Source organism: Bos mutus, chromosome 11, assembly GCF_027580195.1.
Source record: "Bos mutus isolate GX-2022 chromosome 11, NWIPB_WYAK_1.1, whole genome shotgun sequence".
NCBI lineage: Eukaryota > Metazoa > Chordata > Mammalia > Artiodactyla > Bovidae > Bos > Bos mutus.
This window is the reverse complement of record NC_091627.1, coordinates 76,451,219-76,474,612: the sequence shown is the minus strand read 5'-3', so window position 1 is coordinate 76,474,612 and position 23,394 is coordinate 76,451,219. Positions and strand designations below refer to the sequence as shown.

Here is a 23,394-nt window from a genome sequence, read left to right as displayed (position 1 = left end):
ACTGTTCTTGAACCCTAACAATTGACACTGACATTGAATTCACTGGCAAAGGCCCAACTTTCACTTGGAATGAACATGTAAAGCCTGATTCCAAAGAACAGTATTGAAAGGGCTTTCTGGAGAATGTGCAAAACAACAGGCGCAGAAATCATTAACAACATGTACCTTTTCCCCATCACAACAATAATACTGTGAAGGGGAAGACACAATTATGAGAACTGAAGCAAGAGTCAGGAAATGCTCAAGAGCCACATGTTACTTTATTATCATAGCTCTCGTTCCTTTCTAAACAATTCTTAAAGGCAATGCCTTGTTAAACGGGGATTTTTATTTTGTCAAATATTCCTTAAAGTTCATTTGTAAACTGTAAGATGATTCTTTTATTTTTTTAAGTTTAATTTTAAAAAAATTTTAAAACTTTTTATTTGGTTTAGAGTGTAGCCGATGGTGGCTCAGATGGTAAAGAATCCTCCTGCAATGTGGTAGACCTGGGTTTGATCCCGGGGTTGGGAAGATTCCCCTGGAGGAGGGCTTGACAACCCACTCCAGTATTCTTGCCTGGGAAATCCCATGGACAGAGGAGCCTGGTGGGCTAAAGTCCACGGGGTCTCAAAGAGTCGGACATGACTGAGCGACAAAGCACAGCACAGCACATAGCCAATTAACGATGTTGTGGTAATTTCAGGTGGACGGCAAAGAAACTCACCATACATATGCATGTATCCATTCTCCTCCAAACTCCCCTCCCATCCAAGCTGCCGTATAATGCTGAGCAGAGTTCCCTATCAATACAGTAGGTCCTTGTTGGTTATCCACTTTAAATACAGCAGTGTATGCTGTCACTTGATTCTTGAGAGTGTTTTTACTGTGGTTAAATAGAGTTTATAGTTGCCACATAATAGTATAATTTTATCTGTATCTGATAGTCTTTTTGAAAAATAGTTTTGATTAAAAATATAGACATGAAGAATAACAGACTTTTATCGTACAACTGCGTGTTTGCATTGTTAATTCAGCCCTGTTCAATCTTTCCAGTAAATTAATTACAGCTCAGAATCAGAAGGGACCATAAAGCAAAAACTGCAGAGGAGTCACAGCCAGCTGTTCTTAATAATGGAATGCTGATTTTATTTTTAAGTATTCAACAAACAGTGCTAAAGCATATCCTCAAAAATCTTAATCATATATTGTTGGTGGACTATGAAGTTTTATTTTGTGTACTGAAGAAGAAAAATGTCTCATAGCTGTATTAATGTATTCTAGGGTTTTCAGGTTATTCTTATGGCAGTCTAAGAGCTGAAATTTTGTGGTGGCAAAAAAGTTTGGAAATTTAAAATATAATAATGATTATATAGAGAAAAATATTCAAAATTCTGTGATTTTCCTAGAATATAGGGATGATTCTCCACTACCATGTGACTATACACTCCTTTTTAGTATTTTCTGTATTGTCTACGTAAGCATGTCTTATATCTATGGTACAATAAAATAAAACTTATTTTAAAATAATGAAAAATAGAGACTCTTACAGGCCAGGTCATTGGGCAATTGTCTTTTTGATTAAAATTAACTGAAAGGAACCAAAAGGTAAGCTATTTGTTCCCTAGCTTTCAAAGAGATAAATATTCTATTAGAAGAGAAGAGTAAGGCCCAGTAGAACTAAGGGCCTCTTAACCCAACTGACCAGGAGCAGAATAAGTAAACCCAACCTGTGCTGCAAGTAGGGAGGTGGTTTAATTGAAGAGGACTAAGTAGTTCACCTTACTACACAGCCTATATTCTGCTTGGTGATTCTGATATACTGATAAAGTGAAAGCGAAAGTCACTCAGTTGTATCCAACTCCTTGGGACCCCATGGACCATGCCGTCCGTGGAATTCTCCAGGCATACAGTCCATGGAATTCTCCAGGCCAGAATACTGGAGTGGGTAGCTGTTCCCTTCTCCAGGGGATCTTCCCAACCCAGAGATCGAACCCAGGTCTCCCTCATTGCAGGCAAATTCTTTACCAGCTGAGCCACAACGGAAGCCTAAGACATATTGATACATCATGTTTATCTTTGGTTTGATAAGCTTGCATATAATTAAAGAAGCTCCAATATCCCAGAAATATGGTTCATTCACTGAAGTGTCTTTTGCATTAATGATTTAAGATCTTAATTCATGGACTGCAAATGAATCATGCCTGCAGCCACAATGAGTTTCCACACACATTTTGTAAAATTAAAGTACCATTACATCTTATCATTCATGTGTGTATTTTTACAGTACCTATCACCAAAGATATCTCACTTGGTACCTTTGGGACCCCTCAAGTTCATCACAAACTAATTTCAGTTAAGGCCTAGTTTAGCCTCTTACTTCTCTTGGTTTAGTTATTGCTAAAGCCTAGGATTGTAGGTCTTCAGTTCAGTTCATTTCAGTCGCTCAGTGGTGTCTGACTCTGCAACCCCATGAATCACAGCACACCAGGCCTCCCTGTCCATCACCAACTCCCGGAGTTCACTCAGACTCATGTCCATTGACTGTGATGCCATCCAGCCATCTCATCCTCTGTCGTCCCCTTCTCCTCCTGCCCCAATCCCTCCCAGCATCAGGGTCTTTTCCAATGAGTCAACTCTTTGCATGAGGTGGCCAAAGTATTGGAGTTTCAGCTTTTAGCATCAGTCCTTCCAATGAACACCCAGGACTGATCTCCTTTAGGATGGACTAGTTGGATCTCCTTGCAGTCCAAGGGACTCCCAAGGGTCTTCTCCAACACCACAGTTCAAAAGCATCAATTCTTCAGTGCTCAGCTTTCTTCACAGTCCAATTCTCACATCCATACATAACCACTGGAAAAACCATAGCCTTGACTAGATGGACCTTTGTTGGCAAAGTAATATCTCTGCTTTTCAATATACTATCTAGGTTGGTCATAACTTTCCTTCTAAGGAGTAAGCGTCTTTTAATTTCATGGCTGCAGTCACCATCTGCAGTGATTTTGGAACCCCCCAAAATAAAGTCTGACACCATTTCCACTGTTTCCCCATCTATTTCCCATGAAGTGACGGGACTAGATGCCATGATCTTAGTTTTCTGAATGTTGAGCTTTAAGCCAAATTTTTCACTCTCTTTCACTTTCATCAAGAGGCTTTTTAGTTCCTCTTCACTTTCTACCATAAGGGTGGTGTCATCTGCATATCTGAGGTTATTGATATTTCTCCCGGCAATCTTGATTCCAGCTTGTGTTTCTTCCAGTCCAGCGTTTCTCATGATGTACTCTGCATATAAGTTAAATAAGCAGGGTGACAATACATCCTTGATGTACTCCTTTTCCTATTTGGAACCAGTCTGTTGTTCCTTGTCCAGTTCTAACTGTTGCTTCCTGACCTGCATACAGATTTCTCAAGAGGCAGGTCAGGTGGTCTGGTATTCCCATCTCTTTCAGAATTTTCCACAGTTTATTGTGATCCACACAGTCAAAGGCTTTGGCATAGTCAATAAAGCAGAAATAGATGTTTTTCTGGAACTCTCTTGCTTTTTCGATGATCCAGTAGATGTTGGCAATTTGGTCTCTGGTTACTCTGCCTTTTCTAAAACCAGCTTTAACATCTGGAAGTTCATGGTTCACGTATAGCTGAAGCCTGGCTTGGAGAATTTTGAGCATTACTTTACTAGCGTGTGAGATGAGTGCAATTGTGCAATAGAGCATTTTTGGCATTGCCTTTCTTTGGGATTGGAATGAAAACTGACCTTTTCCAGTCCTGTGGCCACTACTGAGTTTTCCAGATTTGCTGGCATATTGAGTGCAGCACTTTCACAGCATCATCTTTCAGGATTTGGAATAGCTCAACTGGAATTCCATCACCTCCACTAGCTTTCTTCGTAGTGATGCTTTCTAAGGCTCACTTGACTTCACATTCCAGGATGTCTGGCTCTAGTTGAGTGATCACACCATCGTGTTATGTGGGTTGTGAAGATCTTTTTTGTACAGTTCTTCTGTGTATTCTTGCCACCTCTTCTTAATATCTTCTGCTTCTGTTAGGTCCATACCATTTCTGGAATGCAAAAGTAGGAAGTCAAGAAACACCTGGAGTAACAGGCAAATTTGTCCATGGAGTACGGAATGAAGCAGGGCAAAGGCTAATAGAGTTTTGCCAAGAGAACGCAGTGGTCATGACAAACACTCTCTTCCAACAACACAAGAGAAGACTCTACACACGGACATCACCAGATGGTCAACACCGAAATCAAATTGATTATATTCTTTGCAGCCAAAGATGGAGAAAGTCTATACAGTCAGCAAAAACAAGGCCAGAAGCTGACTGTTGCTCAGATCATGAACTCCTTATTACCAAATTCAGACTTAAATTGAATAAAGTAGGGAAAACTGCTAGACCATTCCTGTATGACCTAAATCAAATCCCTTATGATTATACAGTGGAAGTGAGAAATAGATTTAAGGGACTAGATCTGATAGACAGAGTACCTGATGAACTATGGACGGAGGTTTGTGACATTGTACAGGAGACAGGGATCAAGACCATCCCCATGGAAAAGAAATGCAAAAAAGCAAAATGGCTGTCTGAGGAGGCCTTACAAATAGCTGTGAAAGAAGAGAAATGAAAAGCAAAGGAGAAAAGGAAAGATATAAGCATCTGAATTCAGAGTTCCAAAGAATAGCAAGGAGAGATAAGAAAGCCTTCCTCAGCAATCAGTTGTAGGTCTTAGCTTTGACTATAAATCTCACTTCCTTAAAGTTGGCTGCTAGTTCCCTTTATGCGACACCTCAGATCAATATGATATCTACCATTTATTGAGTACATACCATGTACCAGTCACTTTATATCTAATATTTCTCATCCATGACATAAATTCTGACTGCTTTTGCAATTTCATTTTCAACTGTTCCCTGATTGCACCCTATATTGTAGCTCAGAAGTTGGCAAACTCTAGCCAGAGGACTAAATCTGGCTTGCTGCCTGTTTCTGTACAGCCTATGAGCTAAGAGTGATTTTTACATATTTAAATGGATGAAAAGAATGAAAAGATGAGTAATACTTTGTGACTTTGTTAAATTCAACTTCCAGCACCCATAAATAAAATTTCAGTTGAACCCAACCACTCTCATTCATTTAGGTGCTGTCTATGACTGCTTTTGTGCTCTGATGACAGAGTTGATTAGTTGTGACATAGACGGTATGACCCACAAAATACTTATCTAAATACACATCTAAATATTTAACTGGCTCTTTACAGAAAAGTTTGTCAATTTCTGTCTAACTTAGCCAAACTAATTTCTGTCCTCACCTTCTTGTCCTCACATGTTTTCCCCTCTGTCAGAAACACTTTTCTTTTCTTTCTTCATTCCCTTTTATATCCTTATTCTCTCTAGGTGAGTTTACCCAAACTCATGGTGTTACATTTGATCTGTGTGCTGACAGTGCCCAAATTTATGTCTCTATACTCAAACTCTGTTCTGAACACTAGTCCCAGATATACAACTCTTTCATACCTCTAGATAGCATTAATGTTTCAAACAAAACATGTTCAAAGTTGACTTTTAGATTTATCCTCCTAAACCAAGTCCCTCCAGTCTGCCACATATCAGTTGATGGCAACTCCAACTTTGTAGTTGTTCAGGCCAAAAACTTTGGTGCTTTTCTGATTTCTTTGTCCCACATTTCACATCCAACCTATCAGCAAATCATGTTGGGTCTACCTTCAAAATATACTCAGAAAATGACTATTTCTCACCTCCTCCCTTGCCACAATGCTGGTCCAAACTACCATCTTTTATCTCAACTACTGCAATGACCGCCGGTTGGTCTTGTCTGCTCTTGCCCCGGGATCATTTTCATGCAGCCTTTTTCTCAGTTCCTTGCTCAGGACGTTCAACGACTTCCTTTCCAAAGTCTGCCCTCTTTCTTGTCAGTTGTTTCTCAAACCTCATTTCCCACTACTCTTTCCCACACTCACTCTAGACACACTGCCCTTGCTTTTCCTCAGAATATCCATGGACTTGTCTACTTCAGGGCCTTGTCTACTTCAGGGCCTTGGTGCTTCCCGTTCCCTCTGCCTTATCATCCCATGGTATCCCTAGGGCTTGTTCTCACACTTTCTTTAGAGTTGCCTTCTCAGAGAGACCTTCCACAGCATTCTCATCTACAATTTCAAGTTTGCAATTGTGGTTTAATTTTTCTTCCTTAGCACTTTTTGCTAGTTAGATAAAGAAGCTTTGTATTTACTTGTCTTCATTATTGTCTACACAAGAATGTAAGTTCATGAGAGCAGAGATTTTGATCTGTTTTGTTCAGTACTGTATTCCCAGTACCTAGAACAATGCCTGATACACAGTGAGAGCAGTGAGTATTTGTGGTATGAGTGCATGAAAGAAAATAACCAGCTCAAGGGCCCCTTTGGTGAAATCTTACCTGAAGCACCTATCTTGTGTGCTCTGGGTCCTCCTTCCTCTTGGCCAGTGAATATTTATGATTTACTTTCTACAGTAGAATAATTTTTCCCCTACTAAACTGAGCTTGATTCTTTTTCTATCCCAGGACCTAGCACAGCTCCTGGTACATAATAAATACTCATTTAATGTGTCCTAAGTGAATGAATAATTGTTCAACATTTAAAAATATTTCTTACTTTACAAGAAGATACTTCCCAGAGATCTGTTTCAATAGTGGAAAGGTACTTAAATTGGAATTGGATTTTTAAAGAAAGCAACAAAGAATTATTAAGGATCATGCCTGCTTTAGATTTAGAAACCCCTGGAGGCAAAACTGGGGTTTTATTGAGGATCCAGAACCATATTCCACATACCAGAGAGCATGACACCAGATTCCTCCTGCTTAGGAATCCAAGTTTCAGTGCTTTGCCTGGTGAACTCCTGGCTACACAGCTTACCTAGGCCATTGGTTAAGGCTATTAGTGTGTGGAGAAAATCCTTACTCTTACTTGTTTTCAGTCAAGATCTGTAAGACCTGAGAATTGATGAAGTGGAAAGAATTAATGATCTTTAATCACTATTAAAATCAAAAACACCCTTATTGTTTTCCTGTCTCTAAATAACCTTTTTCCATCTGTGTCCAGGAAAGCGTCACAAGTCAGCTAAGTAAAAATCTTTCAGTTGTTCTTTAAAAATAGGTATTTACCGGGAGACCATTGACTCCAGTCTGGCAGGAGCCAGAGAAAAACCATGGGGTTAGGTGGGGATGGGGGAGGAGTGGAAAGGCCACTATAGCAATGGATTTGGAGGAAGGCTATGGGAGGTGAGAAGCCAGCAAACAAAGCCTTATCTCAAGCACTTTGGTATTCTAGTCCCAGGTCACTAGTAAAGTCAGATTTGGATTAAACATTGTATTTGATCATTTTGCATTCTCTTCCTAGTAATTAAGTGTACATTTCCTTATTTTAGTCTCACACATGCATGTGAGGTAGCGAGGGCATATTATTTCACATTTAGGATTTAAGGGGCTTCCCTGGTGGCTCAGATGGTAAAGTGTCTGCCTGCAAAGCAGGAGACCTGGGTTCAATCCCTGAGTTGGGAAGATCCCCTGGAGAAGGAAATGGCAACCCACTCCAGTACTCTTGCCTGGAAAATCCCAAGGACAGAGGAGCCTCGTAGGCTACAGTCCATGGGGTTGCAAAGAATTGGACAGGACTGAGCGGCTTCACTTCTTCTTCTTAGGATTTAAAGGCAGAGAAAGCGAGGGCAAGAGGTCAAGTAACTTGCCTAAAGTCAGTGACTGATCAGACAGGAACTCAGATAGTCATTCAGTGCTCTTCCCACTGGCCCTTTCTTCTAAACTATCTGCTAACTTTTAGTTGTTTTTTTTTTTTTAAATTTCATGTGTGCAGGGAGAGAACTGGAAGTGTTTTAGGTGGCTGTGACATGGAGTGTTTGCTTTGTGCTCGGTACTGAGGTAGATACAAAGAAACAGAAAACAACATTCTGTCCTCAAGATATTTATAGCTATCTGGAGGAAAGAAAATGTACTAAACAGCAAAACCCCTAGTACTGTAAAGTGAAAAACATCAGGTTACAAAAGCATGTATGCTAAACATATTCATAGGCCTTTATTCATTTTCAATCATTCCATTTTGCTAAACATATTTATAAGATCTGGAGTGGGAACACTGCCCTACACAGAGGCATGTGGCTTCTTTACCTTTCTTAACAAATCTAATTTCATACACGCCCCTGTCCAATTAAAGTTATCTCAGCCTCCTCCAGATTAAATAGTCTCTTGTGGCTTAACAGTCTATTCCGATGTAAAATGTTCTCTATCAGGTAAATATTTATTAATTCAAAGTTCAGTTTCCTAACAAGGCTGGTTCTCGCCTACCCTCTGCCTGGCAACAACAGCATCTATGCACGGGGTACTCACCCATCCTCACGGCATTTGGTGGGGTCTGGTTTCCAGTGCAGGGTAGCTGGTCTGATCGTTGCACCCCAGCTGCTCCTCAACTAATGTTCTGCTAATCCTTGGATTCCCCCTTGGGGAGGTCCCTTCTACTTCACAGTGGAGCCAGGATCAGTTTGAGTGTGCTGTTCGGCCTCTTCTAGCTGGTTACTGTTGTTCTGCTGTTGCTCACCCCCTAACCCATCTCCCTGAACTGCAGTCTCCTCCTGGGTTTTTCAGCAGGGAAGCCAAAGGCTCCTTTGCCTTTCACTTACCTCTCAATCTGTCCAGCATGATTTCCCCTCCAGGGATTCAGTCCAGAAAGTAGCAGTCAGAATATACCTGTCTGACTATCTACTTCCTCTTCCCCTAGTTTCTTCTTTTTCCCATAATCCTCTGAGCCAAAGTTCCCCTCCTTCCCCTACTCTCATAAGTGCACGTCCCTCGTTCTGAGATTTCTCTAGTCCTGGCTTTTAGTAAAACTCTCTGATTTAGTTGATTGGCTCTGTCTCTTGTGTTAATGAGGAATAAAATCATTAAAAATGTATTTTTCTCTGTTCTCAAAGTTGAGTTTTCAAAACTCTTAATGTCTGACCAAAAATCTTATTTTAGAAGTAAAAAAGCTGAACATTGACTCTCTTTTCCAATTTTTGCATTCCTGCTGTAAGAATCCTTATGATTTAGAGGAAAGGGTGCTTCACATAGAATGAGGGGTGGTGACATACAAGGAAGTGCAAAAGAGAAAAACACATTGGTATATGTTTCAAATATTTCTCTTGTTACACATACATGGAAAAGTAATCTCAAAAAATATACACCAAAATAGTTGTTGGCTTTTCAAGTTATCTTATTCTTTGCATTCTTTTGTATTTTCAGAATTTTAAACAGTGCATATACATTGTTTTATAAACAGAAAAGCCAATAAAAAAGATTTCCATTAGGATGGAGAAGAGGTTAAACAGCATAGAACTGTACATATAATAAATATCTCAAGACTATGCTTCAAAATTAATTGTCAAATAAGAGATACAGTCATAATTGTAATGAATCTTTACCTCTTTTTCTTTTTTCTTCTTTTAAAAATTGAGATAAAATTCATATACCATAAAATCCACTCTTTTAAAATATGCAACTCTGTGGTTTTAGTATATCACAGAGTTGTACAACCGCCACAACTATCTAATTCCAAAAACGTTTTTATTGTATCCTGCTCTGCACACCCCCTCCACCCCTGCCAGAAGGAACCTCCATACCCATTAGCGGCCACTCCCCATTCCCCTTCCCTCAGCTCCTAGCAACCACTAATCAACTTTGTGTTTCTGTGGATTTGCCTTTTCTCAACATTTCATGTAAATAGAATGATACAAAATGTGGCCTTTTGTGTTTGGTTTCTTTCATGTTTTCAAGGTTCACCCATGATGAGTCATATTTTTCTTGGTCTCCTTTTCTGAAAATTTTTTCCCTCAGTGCTACAATGATACTTGTCTCTCAACTCTTGCCATACAGTCCATACAATGCAAGACAGTCAGACTACCTTTTGTTCCAAAGTTGCTGCTCCACGGGTAGATTCAGTGGAATAGAAAATTCATCACAGTTAACCACCAAAAAATATATTTGACTTTGAAAGTCAAACTTTGCTCAATTGTGCCCAATTCTTTGCAACCCTATGGACTATAGCCCACAGTCTACAGTGGCTCCTCTGTTCATGGAATTCTCCAGGCCAGAATACTTGAGTGGGTAGCTGTTCCCTTCTCTAGGGGATCTTCCTGACCCAGGGATTGAACCCAGTTCTCCCGCATTGCAGGTGCGGGAATACATTTCAATATGGGAGTGGAGATGGGGGTGGTGCGTGAAGAGGGGAAAGCAGGGATAAGGTTAGGCTGAACAACTTATCTTCCTTTGAATCTAAGGTTGCTATTATTAAAAGCTTATAGAAAAAGTAACCCAAGTATATGTTAATGATTGTAAGCAGATTGGACTCTATGATTTATTGTGGATAATAAACTTTCTGAGATGGATATTAGCAATATTGTATAAAGAAAATGTGTGTATTCCCTTGAACTTTCTCATTTCATCATATATTTTAGTACTCTTGGGTATGGGTCAGATCTTCAAGTAGGAGTGAAGGCCAAGACTGAGATCCCAAACCTTAAGTTTCCTATAATTTGACATGATAGAAACACAAGGGACAGTCTAAGCCAGTAGACTTTGCAGGGGCCTGGGGGGTGGTCACGTATTTAGTCCTTTGAATCTCTGATAAGAGTTGTAGATCTTTTCTCAAAAACAGTTACTTACAATTTCTAAGAGTGTGAATCCCACGAACCATCCAAGGTATCCACTGTGTTGGTCAGCTCAGGCTACTATCATAAAATACATTAGAATGGGTGGCTTAAACAGCAAACATTTATTTCTCATAGTTTTGGAGGCTGGAAAGTTCAAGGTCAAGGTGCGGCAGATTGGGTGTCTGATAAAGGGCTTCTTCCTGTTTTGCAGATGACCACCATGTTTCTATGTTCACATACTGGGAGGAGAAAGCTTTCTTGTGTCTCTTCTTAGAAGAGCACTAATCCAATCATGAAGATTCCACTTTTACAAAATCTAAAAAAATTAGATTTTCCTAATCTAATTCTAATTACTGTATTTCACACAGACTCCACCTCCAAGTACCATCACACTATGGATTAGAGCTGCAACATATGAATTTTTGCAGAAAGTGAAGAACTAAAGAGCCTCTTGATGAAAGTGAAAGAGGAGAGTGAAAAAGTTGGCTTAAAACTCAACATTCAGAAAACTAAGATCATGGCATCCCATCCCATTACCTCATGGCAAACAGATGGGGAAACAATGGAAACAGTGAAAGACTTTATTTTCTTGGGCTCCAAAATCATTGCAGATAGTGACTGCAGCCATGAAATTAAAAGATACTTGCTCCTTGGAAAAAAAGCTAATACCAACCTGCTGCTGCTGCTAAGTCACTTCAGTTGTGTCCAACTCTGTGTGATCCCACAGACGGCAGCCACCAGGCTCCCCCGTCCCTGGGATTCTCCAGGCAAGAACACTGGAGTGGGTTGCCATTTCCTTCTCCAATGCATGAAAGTGAAAAGTGAAAGGGAAGTCGCTCAGTCGTGTCCGACTCTTAGCAACCCCATGGACTGCAGCCTACCAGGCTCCTCCGTCCATGGGATTTTCCAGGCAAAGTACTGGAGTGGGGTGCCATTGCCTTCTCCAATACCAACCTAGACAGCAAATTAAAAAGCAGACTTTACTTTGCCAACAAAACTCCATCTAGTCAAACCTCTGCTTTTTCCAGTAGTCATGTATGGATGTGAGAGTTGGACTATAAAGAAAGCTGAGCACCGAAGAATTGATGCTTTTGAACTGTGTGTGGTATTGGAGAAGATGCCAATACCAAGAAGATACCAAGGGACTCTTGAGAGTCCCTTGGACTGCAAGGAGATGCAACCAGTCCATCCTAAAGGAAATCAGTCCTAAATATTCTTTGGAAGGACTGATGCTGAAGCTGAAACTCCAATACTTTGGCCACCTGATGAGAAGAACCAACTCATTGGAAAAGACCCTGATGTTGGGAAAGATTGAGGTGGGAGGAGAAGGGGATGACAGAGGATGAGATGGTTGGATGGCATCACCAACTTGATGGACATGAGTTTGAGTAAGCTCTGAGAGTTGGTGATGGACAGGGAAGCTTGACATGCTGAAGTCCATGGGGTCGCAAAGAGCAGGACATGACTGAGCGACTGAACAGACTGATACGAATTCTGGGGCTTCCCTGGTAGCTCAATTGGTAAAGAATCCACCTGCAATGCAGGAGACCCTGATTTGATTCCAGGGTCAGGAAGATCCACTGGAGAAGGGATAGGCTACCCATTCCAGTATTCTTGGGCTTCCCTTGTGGCTTAGCTGGTAAAGAATCCACCTGCAGTGGGGGAGTCTGGGCTTCGATCCTTGGGTTGGGAAGATCCCCTGGAGAAGGGAAAGTCTACCCACTCTAGTATTCTGGCCTGGAGAATTCCATGGACTGCCTATAGTCCACGGGGTTGCAAAGAGTCCGACAGCACTGAGCGACTTTCACTTTCACTTGGGTCTTCCCAGGTGGCACTAATGGTAAAGAACCTGCCTGCCAATTCAGGAGACATAAAAGATGTGGGTTCGACCCCTGGGTCAGGAAGATTCCCTGGAGAAAGAAACGGCAACACACTCCAGGATTCTTACTTGGAGAATCCTGTGGACAGAGGAGCCTGGCAGGCTAAAGTCCATGGGATTGCAAAGAATCAGATATGGCTGAAGTGACTGAGCATGCACACATGCATGCCTATGAATTTTGGAGGGACACAAACTCTAATAGAGTTTTGCCAAGAAAATGCACTAGTCATAGCAAACACCCTCTTCCAACAACACAAGAGAAGACTCTACACATGGACATCACCAGATGGTCAACACCGAAATCAGATTGATTATATTCTTTGCAGCCAAAGATGGAGAAGCTCTATACAGTCAACAAAAACAAGACCAGGAGCTAACTGTGGCTCAGATCATGAACTCCTTATTGCCAAATTCAGACTGAAATTGAAGAAAGTAGGGAAAACCACTAGACCATTCAGGTATGACCTAAATCAAATCCCTTATGATTATACAGTAGAAATGAGAAATAGATTTAAAGGACTAGATCTGATAGAGTGCCTGATGAACTATGGACTGAGGTTCGTGACATTGTACAGGAGACAGGGATCAAGACCATCCCCATGGAAAAGAAATGCAAAAAAGCAAAATGGCTGTCTGGGGAGGCCTTACAAATCGCTGTGAAAAGAAGAGAAGTGAAAAGCAAAGGAGAAAAGGAAAGATATAAACATCTGAATGCAGAGTTCCAAAGAATAGCAAGAAGAGATAAGAAAGCCTTCCTCAGCAATCAATGCAAAGAAATAAAGGAAAACAACAGAATGGGAAAGACTAGAGATCTCTTGAAGAAAATTAGAGATACCAAGGGGACATTTCATGCAAAGATGAGCTCGATAAAGGACAGAAAAGGTATGGACCTAACAGAAGCAGAAGACATTAAGAAGAGGTGGCAAGAATACACAGAAGAACTATACAAAAAAGATCTTCATGACCCAGATAATCACGATGGTGTGATCACTCACCTAGAGCCAGACATCCTGGAATGTGAAGTCAAGTGGGCCTCAAAGCTAGGGGAGGTGATGGAATTCCAGTTGAGCTATTTCAAATCCTGAAAGATGATGCTGTGAAAGTGCTGCACTCAATATGCCAGCATATTTGGAAAACTCAGCAGTGGCCACAGGACTGGAAAAGGTCCGTTTTCATTCCAATCCCAAAGAAAGGCAATGCCAAAGAATGCTCAAACTACCACACAATTGCACTCATCTCACATGCTAGTAAAGTAATGCTCAAAGTTCTCCAAGCCAGGCTTCAACAATACGTGAACTGTGAACTTCCAGATGTTCAAGCTGGTTTTAGAAAAGGCAGAGGAACCAGAGATCATATTGCCAACATCTGCTGGATCATCGAAAAAGCAAGAGAGTTCCAGAAAAACATCTATTTCTGCTTTATTGACTATGCCAAAGCCTTTGACTGTGTGGACCACAATAAACTGTGGAAAATTCTGAAAGAGATGGGAATACCAGACCACCTGATCTGCCTCTTGAGAAATCTGTATGCAGGTCAGGAAGCAACAGTTAGAGCTGGACATGGAACAACAGACTGGTTCCAAATAGGAAAAGGAGTACGTCAAGGCTGTATATTGTCACCCTGCTTATTTAACTTATATGCAGAGTACATCATGAGAAACGCTGAACTGGAAGAAACACAAGCTGGAATGAAGATTCCTGAGAGAAATATCAATAACCTCAGATATGCAGATGACACCACCCTTATGGCAGAAAGTGAAGAGGAACTAAAAAGCCTCTTGATGAAGGTGAAAGAAGAGAGTAAAAAAGTTGGCTTAAAACTCAACATTCAGAAAACGAAGATCATGGCATCTAGTCCCATCACTTCATGGGAAATAGATGGGGAAACAGTGGAAACAATGACAGACTTTATTTTGGGGGGCTCCAAAATCACTGCAGATGGTGATTGCAGCCATGAAATTAAAAGACACTTACTCCTTGGAAGGAAAGTTATGACCAACCTAGACAGCATATTCAAAAGCAGAGACATTACTTTGCCAACAAAAGTCTGTCTAGTCAAGGCTATGGTTTTTCCAGTGGTCATGTATGGATGTGAGAGTTGTACTATGAATAGAGATGAGCACCAAAGAATTGATGCTTTTGAAGTGTGGTGTTGGAGAAGACTCTTGAGAGTCCCTTGGACTGCAAGGAGATCCAACCAGTCCATTCTGAAGGAGATCAGCCCTGGGATTTCTTTGGAAGGAGTGATGCTAAAGCTGAAACTCCAGTACTTTGGCCACCTCATGCGAAGAGTTGACTCATTGGAAAAGACTCTGATGCTGGGAGGGATTGGGGGCAGGAGGAGAAGGGGACGACAGAGGATGAGATGGCAGGATGGCATCACTGACTCGATGGATGTGAGTCTGAGTGAACTCCAGGAGTTGGTGATGGACAGGGAGGCCTGGCGTGCTGCAATTCATGGGTTTGCAAAGAGTCGGACATGACTGAGTACTGGACTGAACTGAACTGAACAAACATTTAGTCCATACCACAGAAATAGTCCCAAGTTTGAGAATATCTGCTCTAGGAAAATTCCCCTTTTTATTACCCATTAGGGTTTGAGCCCCAGGTTCCAATCTTATCTCCTGTTCTGATGAATTATGTGGGAGAGAAGAGCTGTTGAAGACCTCTCAGCCTGATAGAGAAGTCTATATGTATCCTTCAAAATCCTACTCTGGAAGCAGGAAGCAACCCTAGGTGCCTGTATGAGATACAGCATCCAGATGAGATAAAGAGCAAGAAGTGAGTGAATAACATGGAAGATAAGAATTTTGACATCACCTCCTTATATGGTCCCCACATTATGTTCTACATTGTGTCCCTAATTTCATCCTTGCTCCACATCAGAGCCTGTGTCCCTTGGTAATGGAAGTAAGGTGGGAAAAGCATTAGCTCCTTAGCATGGGTTGGAGAAAGACTCTTGGTAAGCAGTGGATGCCTCCAACCAGATTCATTAATAAATTGAGGGCAGATTCAGGGTCAACAGGAAGGAAGTGATCCTGGAGGACAGGAGGAAACATCTGGAAGACATGGACTTGAACTTGATCAGTAGATCTTTCTTAATGGACAGCTCAAGTCTTTGAATTCTTTTTGCTTCAGAGTCTGGCATAGCTCAAATTGGTTAACCTTTAAGACATTATGTAAGTTAAGCATTTGTTTGGTGGTGTTGAGGGAAGATATGAGGGCACATTCTCAAATTAAAAAGAAAAAAGAGGAAGTGCTCTGTTTTCTTAGTGACTGCTTTGGTTTGTCCTATTTACACATAGTCCTCTTTTGCCTTACTTTGGCTTGGCTAGCTACTAGGAGTAGCTGGGTGAGTTTATTATCCCATCTCCTTGGTAATCAAGTTGAAGGATTCCTTTTTCATTCTAGCCCAGAGAAGAATATGCTGGTCCATATCATCTGCAGGAGACTCAGGCAGGGACCAAATCACTAACTGACCCTGTCCTGACTATGGGTGAAGCATGAACAAGACATATCAGGGTTGAAAACTTCTAATGGTCTTTGATGTCAAAAGGTGCTATTTTTTCAACTACCAGATATTATTTTTAATATAAATAAACATGATATGATAGTGCCTATCATTATAAAATATCTCTTTAATTCATCCCAAGAGGGGTTGTCAAGGAAAATGGTGATCTACATTTTGCTAAGTCTGATGATTTTTCTTCAGCTCTCACATTACTTGTCAGTAGTGCCTGGCATTGTTTATCATTACCATTTTCTTGAAATATTTTTTGTACTCAACTTTGGGAACATTCCACTTGTTTCATTTTCTCCTATTTCATAGGTTGTTCCTTTTCTATTTCTTTTTTGTTTTCTTCTCATTTCCTCAGGTCAAAACACTTGGTATACTTGTTAAAAATATGGTACCCAGTCTGTACACCTAGAAATTCTCTTTCCATTGGTCTGAGTTGGAGTCTAGGTATTTTTTTTTAAGATGGTTAAGATATGAATTTTACATTACATGCATCTTACCACAATTAAAGCAATGAAAAAAAAAAGCCTCTTAGGTGATTCTTACTAGCAGCCAGGACAAAAACTTCAGATTTATCTATTTACAATACTCAAATTTATATCTCTAGCCTGTAACTCTCCATGAATTCTAGAATTGTCTTTCCCACTGACAGCTTGACTTCTCTCCTTGGATGTCAAATAAGCTTCTCAGACTTGACTGGACCGAAAGCAAATTTGTGGTTTTCCCATCCTGTACCTGCTCATCCCACAGTTCTCCCCCAAATCCTCAGAGTCATTATTGACTCTTCTCCTCTCATGTTCCCCACCCAAACGTCAGCAAATCTTGTTAGCTATGTTTTCAAAATATATTCAGAATCTGACAATCTTCCACCACTTTTGCTACTACTAATCTGACCCAAATCACCATCATTTCCCACCTGGATTATTGCAGAAGCCACCTAATTGGTCTCTTTGCCTCTATCCTTGTCCTTAAGCAGTCTTTGTAAAACTTAACACGGACAATGTTATTCCTTTGTATCATATCCTCTGACTGACTTCACATCTCATCCAGAAGAAAACTCACAGTCTTTAAAATATCTCACCAAGCCCACACAATCTGCCCCTCAGCCTTTATCTGTCTCATCTCTTACGATGTTCTGCCTTCTCTCCATGCTGCTGTTACTCTGGCCACTCTGTCTTGTCCAGCATGCTCCCATCTCAGGGCCTTTGCTCTTCCTGCAGCCTCTGAGGCTTCAGTTGGTTAGCTTGTCCAAGTTCACACAACCAGTACGTGGCCAAGCTGAGATTCCAACCCACCTCTGGTTCTAAATTCGGTGCTTTTACTATGGTATCATGTGGCCTTGCAAACAGTATTCATTCCATCATCTGGTAAATGCTGTTCTAGGTGCTGAGGATAGAGTAGCAAACAAGACAAAGCGCCTAACTTTGTGGAGCTCACATTCTAACTGGGAGAGATAAAAAATAAATACATTCAACATATAGTATGTAGAGAAAGTCAAAGTTGCTCAGTCATGTCCAACTCTCTGTGACCCCATGGACTATAGAGTCCATGGAATTCTGCAGGCCAGAATACTGGAGTGGGTAGCCTTTCCCTTCTCTAGGGGATCATCCCAACCCAGGGATGAACCCAGGTTTCCCCACATTGCAGGCAGATTCTTCACCAACCGAGCCCAAGAATACTAGAGTGGGAAGTCTATCCCTTCTCCAGCGCATCTTCCTGACCCAGGAATTGAACCGGGGTCTCCTGCATTGCAGGTGGATTCTTTACCAACTGAGCTATCAGGGAAGCTCTCTATGTAAAGAGTTTATTATGTACATTAGTATGTAAGATGATGTTAAATGCTGAGGAGAAAAGTAAAGCAAGGTGAGAGAGACAGGAAATGCAGGGCAAGCATTGCTCTTGTATTAACCTATCGGTAGTCAGGAAGGCCTCACAATAAAGCAACTTTTGAGCAGAGACCCGAGTGGAGAAGGAAGTGTGAGAATAAGCCATGGGGAGAGAAAAAGGGAGACTCAAGTTAGAGAGATGCCAAAGCAATTCACATTTCCTTTGAATTTACTTTCAATGTTCCTGTTAACATACTAAAATATTTCTGAAAAACTATGCTCACCTGTGTTTTGAGTATTTTTGGATTGGTATGAGTGGATTGCTCTTGTCCAGACATGTTTGTGATTAAGAAATTGGAACAAGATTGCAACTTTCAGTTTCACAAAGTCCCTCTGGCCTATAGAAACACACACCAAATGTGAATTCTAGAGTCAGATCACATGTAAAGAAAATCCTGCCTTTACTATGCATACTGTTTGTATATTTATTAAAAAAGTGTTAGTTGCTTAGTTGTGTCTGACTCTTTGCGACCCCATTGACTGTAGCCCATCAGGTTCCTCTGTCTGTGGAAATCTCCAAGCAAGAATACTGAAGTGGGAGGCCATTCCCTTCTCCAGAGGATCATTCGAACCCAGGGATCAAACCCAGGTCTCCTGTTTGTATAACCTAGGACAATTTACTACCCTATTTTAAGCCCCAGTTCCCAAATCTGTAACGTGAGGGTGATTGTAGCAAGTGAGTTTTCAGCCAGTATACACCAATGTGCTGTCTGTTTTGATTGGTTGGCCATATCACTTGTTAATTATTTTCAATATCATCCTTAGATAAAATTATTTACCTCATGGGAGTCATTGTGATAAGGAAATAAAGTAAGCACTTATTATATTTATTATTGTATTTATCATTATTATTAGGATATAATTCACTAATAAACATCTCTATCCTAGTTTATAATATTCTTATAAACTTGGTTGTCTTGGAAAAGTGAAAGTGAAAGTGTCAGTCACTCAGTTGTATCCAGCTCTTTGTGACTCCTCGGATTATAGCCCGCCAGGGTCCTCTGTCCATGGAATTCTCCAGGCAAGAATAGCAGAGTTGGTTGCCATTCCCTTCTCCATTTTCTAGGAAAGATTGGACTAAAAATCAGTTATTTCTTATAGAAGATTGTTTCATAGAAGTTGAGCATGAGTCAGATGTATGAAAACTTGTCTCACATGGGTAGAAGTGGTATCAAAACCATTTACCAGATTGGGACTTAAACCCACGTTCAGTTCAGTTCAGTTGCTCAGTTGTGTCCCATCTTTTTGACCCCATGGACTGAAGCATGCCAGGCCCCCCTGTCCATCACCAGCTCCTGGAGTTTACTCACACTCATGTCCATCGAGTCGGTGATGCCATCCAACCATCTCATCCTCTGTCGTCCCCTTCTCCTCCCGTCTTCAGTCTTTCCCAGAATCAGGGTCTTTGCATCAGGTGGCCAAAGTATTGGAGTTTCAGCTTCAGCATCAGGCCTTCCAATGAATATTCAGAACTGATGTCCTTTAGGATGGACTGGTTGGATCTCCTTGCAGTGCGAGAGATTCTCAAGAGTCTTCTCCAACACCACAGCTCAAAAGTATCAATTCTTCAGCACTCAGCTTTCTTTAGAGTCTAACTCTCACATCCATACATGACCACTGGAAAAACCTTGACTAGATGGGCCTTTGTTGGCAAAGTAATGTCTCTGCTTTTTAATATACTGTCTAGGTTGGTATTAGCTTTTCTTCCAAGGAGGAACCGTCTTTTAATTTCATGGCTGCAGTCACCATCTGCAGTGATTTTGGAGCCCCCCCAAAATAAAGTCTGCCACTGTTTCCCCATCTACTTGCCATGAAGTGATGGGGTCGGATGCCATGATCTTAGTTTTCTGAATGTTGAGCTTTAAACCAACTTTTTCACTCTCTTCTTTCACTTTCATCAAGAGGCTCTTTAGTTCTTCTTAGCTTTCTGCCATAAGGGTGGTGTCATCTGCATGTCTGAGGTTACTGATATTTCTCCCAGCAATCTTGATTCCAGCTTGTACTTCTTCCAGCCCAGCATTTCTCATGATGTTCTCTGCATATATGTTAAATAAGCAGGATGACAATATACAGCCTTGACATACTTCTTTTTCTATTTGGAGCCAGTCTGTTGTTCCATGTCCATTTCTAACTGTTGCTTCCTGACCTGCATACAGATTTCTCAAGAGGCTGGTCAGGTGGCCTGGTATTCTCTTCTCCTCAGAATTTTCCAGTTTGTGATGATCCACACAGTCAAAGGCTTTGGCATGTCAATAAAGCAGAAATAGATGTTTTTCTGGAACTCTCTTGCTTTTTCGATGATCCAGCAGTTGTTGGCAATTTGATCTCTGATTCCTCTGTCTTTTCTAAATCCAGCTTGAACATCTGGAAATTCATGGTTCATGTATTGCTGAAGCCTGGCTTGGAGAATTTTGAGAATTACTTTACTAGCGTGTGAGATGAGTGCAATTGTGCAGTAGTTTGAACATTCTTTTGCATTGCCTTTCTTTGGAATTGGAATGAAAACTGACCTTTTCCAGTCCTGTGGCCACTGCTGAGTTTTCCAAATTTGTTGGCATATTGAGTGCAGCACTTTCACAGCATCTTCTTTTAAGATTTGAAATAGCTCTCAACTGGAGTTCCAACTCACCTCCACTAGCTTTGTCCATAGTGATGCTTTCTAAGACCCACTTGACTTCACATTCCAAGATGTCTGGCTCTAGGTGAGTGATCACACCATCGTGATTATCTGGGTCGTGAAGATCTTTTTTGTATAGTTCTTCAGTGTATTCTTGCCACCTCTTCTTAATATCTTCTGCTTCTGTTAGGTCCATACTATTTCTATCCTTTATTGTGCCCATCTTTGTATGAAATGTTCCCTTGGTATCGCTAATTTTCTTGAAGAGATCTCTAGTCTTTCCCATTCTATTGTTTTTCTCTATTTCTTTGCACTGATCACTGAGGAAGGCTTTCTTATCTCTCCTTGCTATTCTTTGGAACTCTGCATTCAAACAGGCATATCTTCCCTTTTCTCCTTTGCTTTTCACTTCTCTTCTTTTCACAGCTATTTGTAAGGCCTCCTCAGACAGCTATTTTGTTTTTTTTGCATTTCTTTTTCTTGGAGATGGTCTTGATCCCTGCCTCCTTACAATGTCATGAACCATCCATAGTTCATCAGGCACTCTGTCTATTAGATCTAGTCCCTTAAATCTATTTCTCACTTCCACTGTATAATCATAAGGGATTTGTTTTAGGTCATACCTGAATGGTCTAGTGGTTTTCCCCACTTTCTTCTATTTAAGCCTGAATTTGGCAATAAGGGGTTCATGATCTGAGCCACAGTCAGCTTCTGGTCTTTTTTTTTGCTGACTGTATAGAGCTTCTCTACCTTTGGCTGCGAAGAATATAATCAATCTGATTTCGGTGTTGACCATCTGGTGATGTCCATGTGTAGAGTCCATGTGTTGTTGGAAGAGGGTGTTTGCTATGATCAGTGCATTCTCTTAGCAAAACTCTATTAGCCTTTGCCCTGCTTCATTCCATAGTCCAAGGCCAAATTTGCCTGTTACCCCAGGTGTTTCTTGACTTCCTACTTTTGTATTCCAGTCCCCTAGAATGAAAAGGACATTTATTGGGGGTGTTAGCTCTAGAAGGTCCTGTAGGTCTTCATAGAACCGTACAACTTCAGCTTCTTCAGCATTACTAGTTGGGGCATAAACTTGGATTACTGTGATATTGATTGGTTTACATTGGAAATGAAAAGAGATCATTCTGTCGTTTTTGAGATTGCATCCAAGTACTGGATTTAGGATTCTTGTAGACTATGATGGCTACTGCATTTTTTCTAAGGGATTCTTGCCCAAAGTAGTAGACATAATGGTCATCTGAGTTAAATTCACCCATTCCAGTCCATCTTAGCTCGCTGATTTCTACCATGTTCACTCTTGCCATCTCCTGTTTGACCACTTCCAATTTGCCTTGACTCATGGACCTAACGTTCCAGGTTCCTATGCAATATTGCTGTTTATAGCATTGAACCTTGGTTCCATTTCCAGTCACATCCACAACTGGGTGTTGTTTTTGCTTTGGCTCCATCCCTTCGTTCTTTCTGGAGTTATTTTTCCACTGATCTCCAGTAGCATACTGGGCACCTACTGACCTGGGGAGTTCATCTTTTTTTTTTTTTGAGTTGCGAGTTAAGTTTTATTTGGGGCAAAATGAGGACCACAGCCCGGGAGGCAGCATCTCAAATAGCTCTGAGAGACTGCTCCCTGGGCAGTTCATCTTTCAGTGTCCTATCTTTTTGCTTTTTCATGCTGTTCATGGGGTTCTCAAGGCAAGAATACTGAAATGGTTTGCCATTCCCTTCTCCAGTGGACTACATTTTGTCTGATCTCTCCACCATGACCCATCCATCTTGGGTGGTCCTATATGACATGGCTCATAGTTTCATTGAGTTAGACGAGACTGTGGTCCATGTGATTAGATTGATTAGTTTTCTATGATTGTGGTTTGAACCTATGTGATTGTGAACCTGTGTGCTGGGACTCAAACCCAGCCAAAACCCAGTTTGGGATTCAAATCCATGTGACTGGGACTCGAATCTAGCCAAAACCTTGCTTGGGACTCAAACCCATGTGGCTGGGGCTCAAACCCAGCCAAAACCCACAGTACCTGGTTTTAGGATCTAATGAAGCTCAGGTTCTTGATGTCTCATTATAGAAAGAATTCAGTGAGAAACAAAGTGATAGGTAAGAAGTGGATTTATTCAGATTCAGAGAGAAGCACACTCCACAGACAGAGTGTGGGCCATTGCAGAGGGCAAGTGTTGTGCCAAAATTTGGCATGGTTAGTTTTTATAGGTTGGGTAACTTCATATGCTAATGAGTGGGAGGATTATTCCAACTATTTTGGGGAAGGGGCAGAGATATCCAGGATCTGCATCACTGCCCACTCCTTGGTCCTTTAACAGTCCCTTGGAACTGTCATTAGTCATGTATGGGTGTGAGATTTGGACTCTAAAGAAAGCTGAGTGCTAAAGAATTGATACTTTTGAACTGTGGTGTTGGAGAAGACTCTTGAGAGTCCCTTGGACTGCAAGGAGATCCAACCAGTCCATCCTAAAGGAAATCAGTCCTAAATATTCTTTGGAAGGACTGATGTTGAAGCTGAAACTCTAATACTTTAGCCATCTGATGTGAAGAACTCAGTTATTTGAAAAGACCCTGATGATGGGAATGATTGAGGCGGGAGGAGAAGGGAATGACAGAGGATGAGATGGTTGGATGGCATCACCCACTCAATGGACATGAGTTTGAGTAAACTCTGGGAGTTGGTGATGGACAGGGAAGCCTGGAGTGCTGTAGTCTATGGGGTTGCAAAGAGTCGGACATGACTAAGCAACTGAACTGAACTGAACTGGAACTGTCATGGCAACTCTGGGTGTGTCATTTCACTTACT

General features: G+C 41.1%; 1 pseudogene; it reads right to left on the bottom strand.

Annotated features, from left to right (window-relative positions):
• Window positions 1-10,795: 10,795 nt before the first annotated feature.
• The window catches only part of LOC138990023 (small ribosomal subunit protein uS15-like), a 28,681-nt pseudogene continuing 16,082 nt past the window's right edge, over window positions 10,796-23,394 (bottom strand).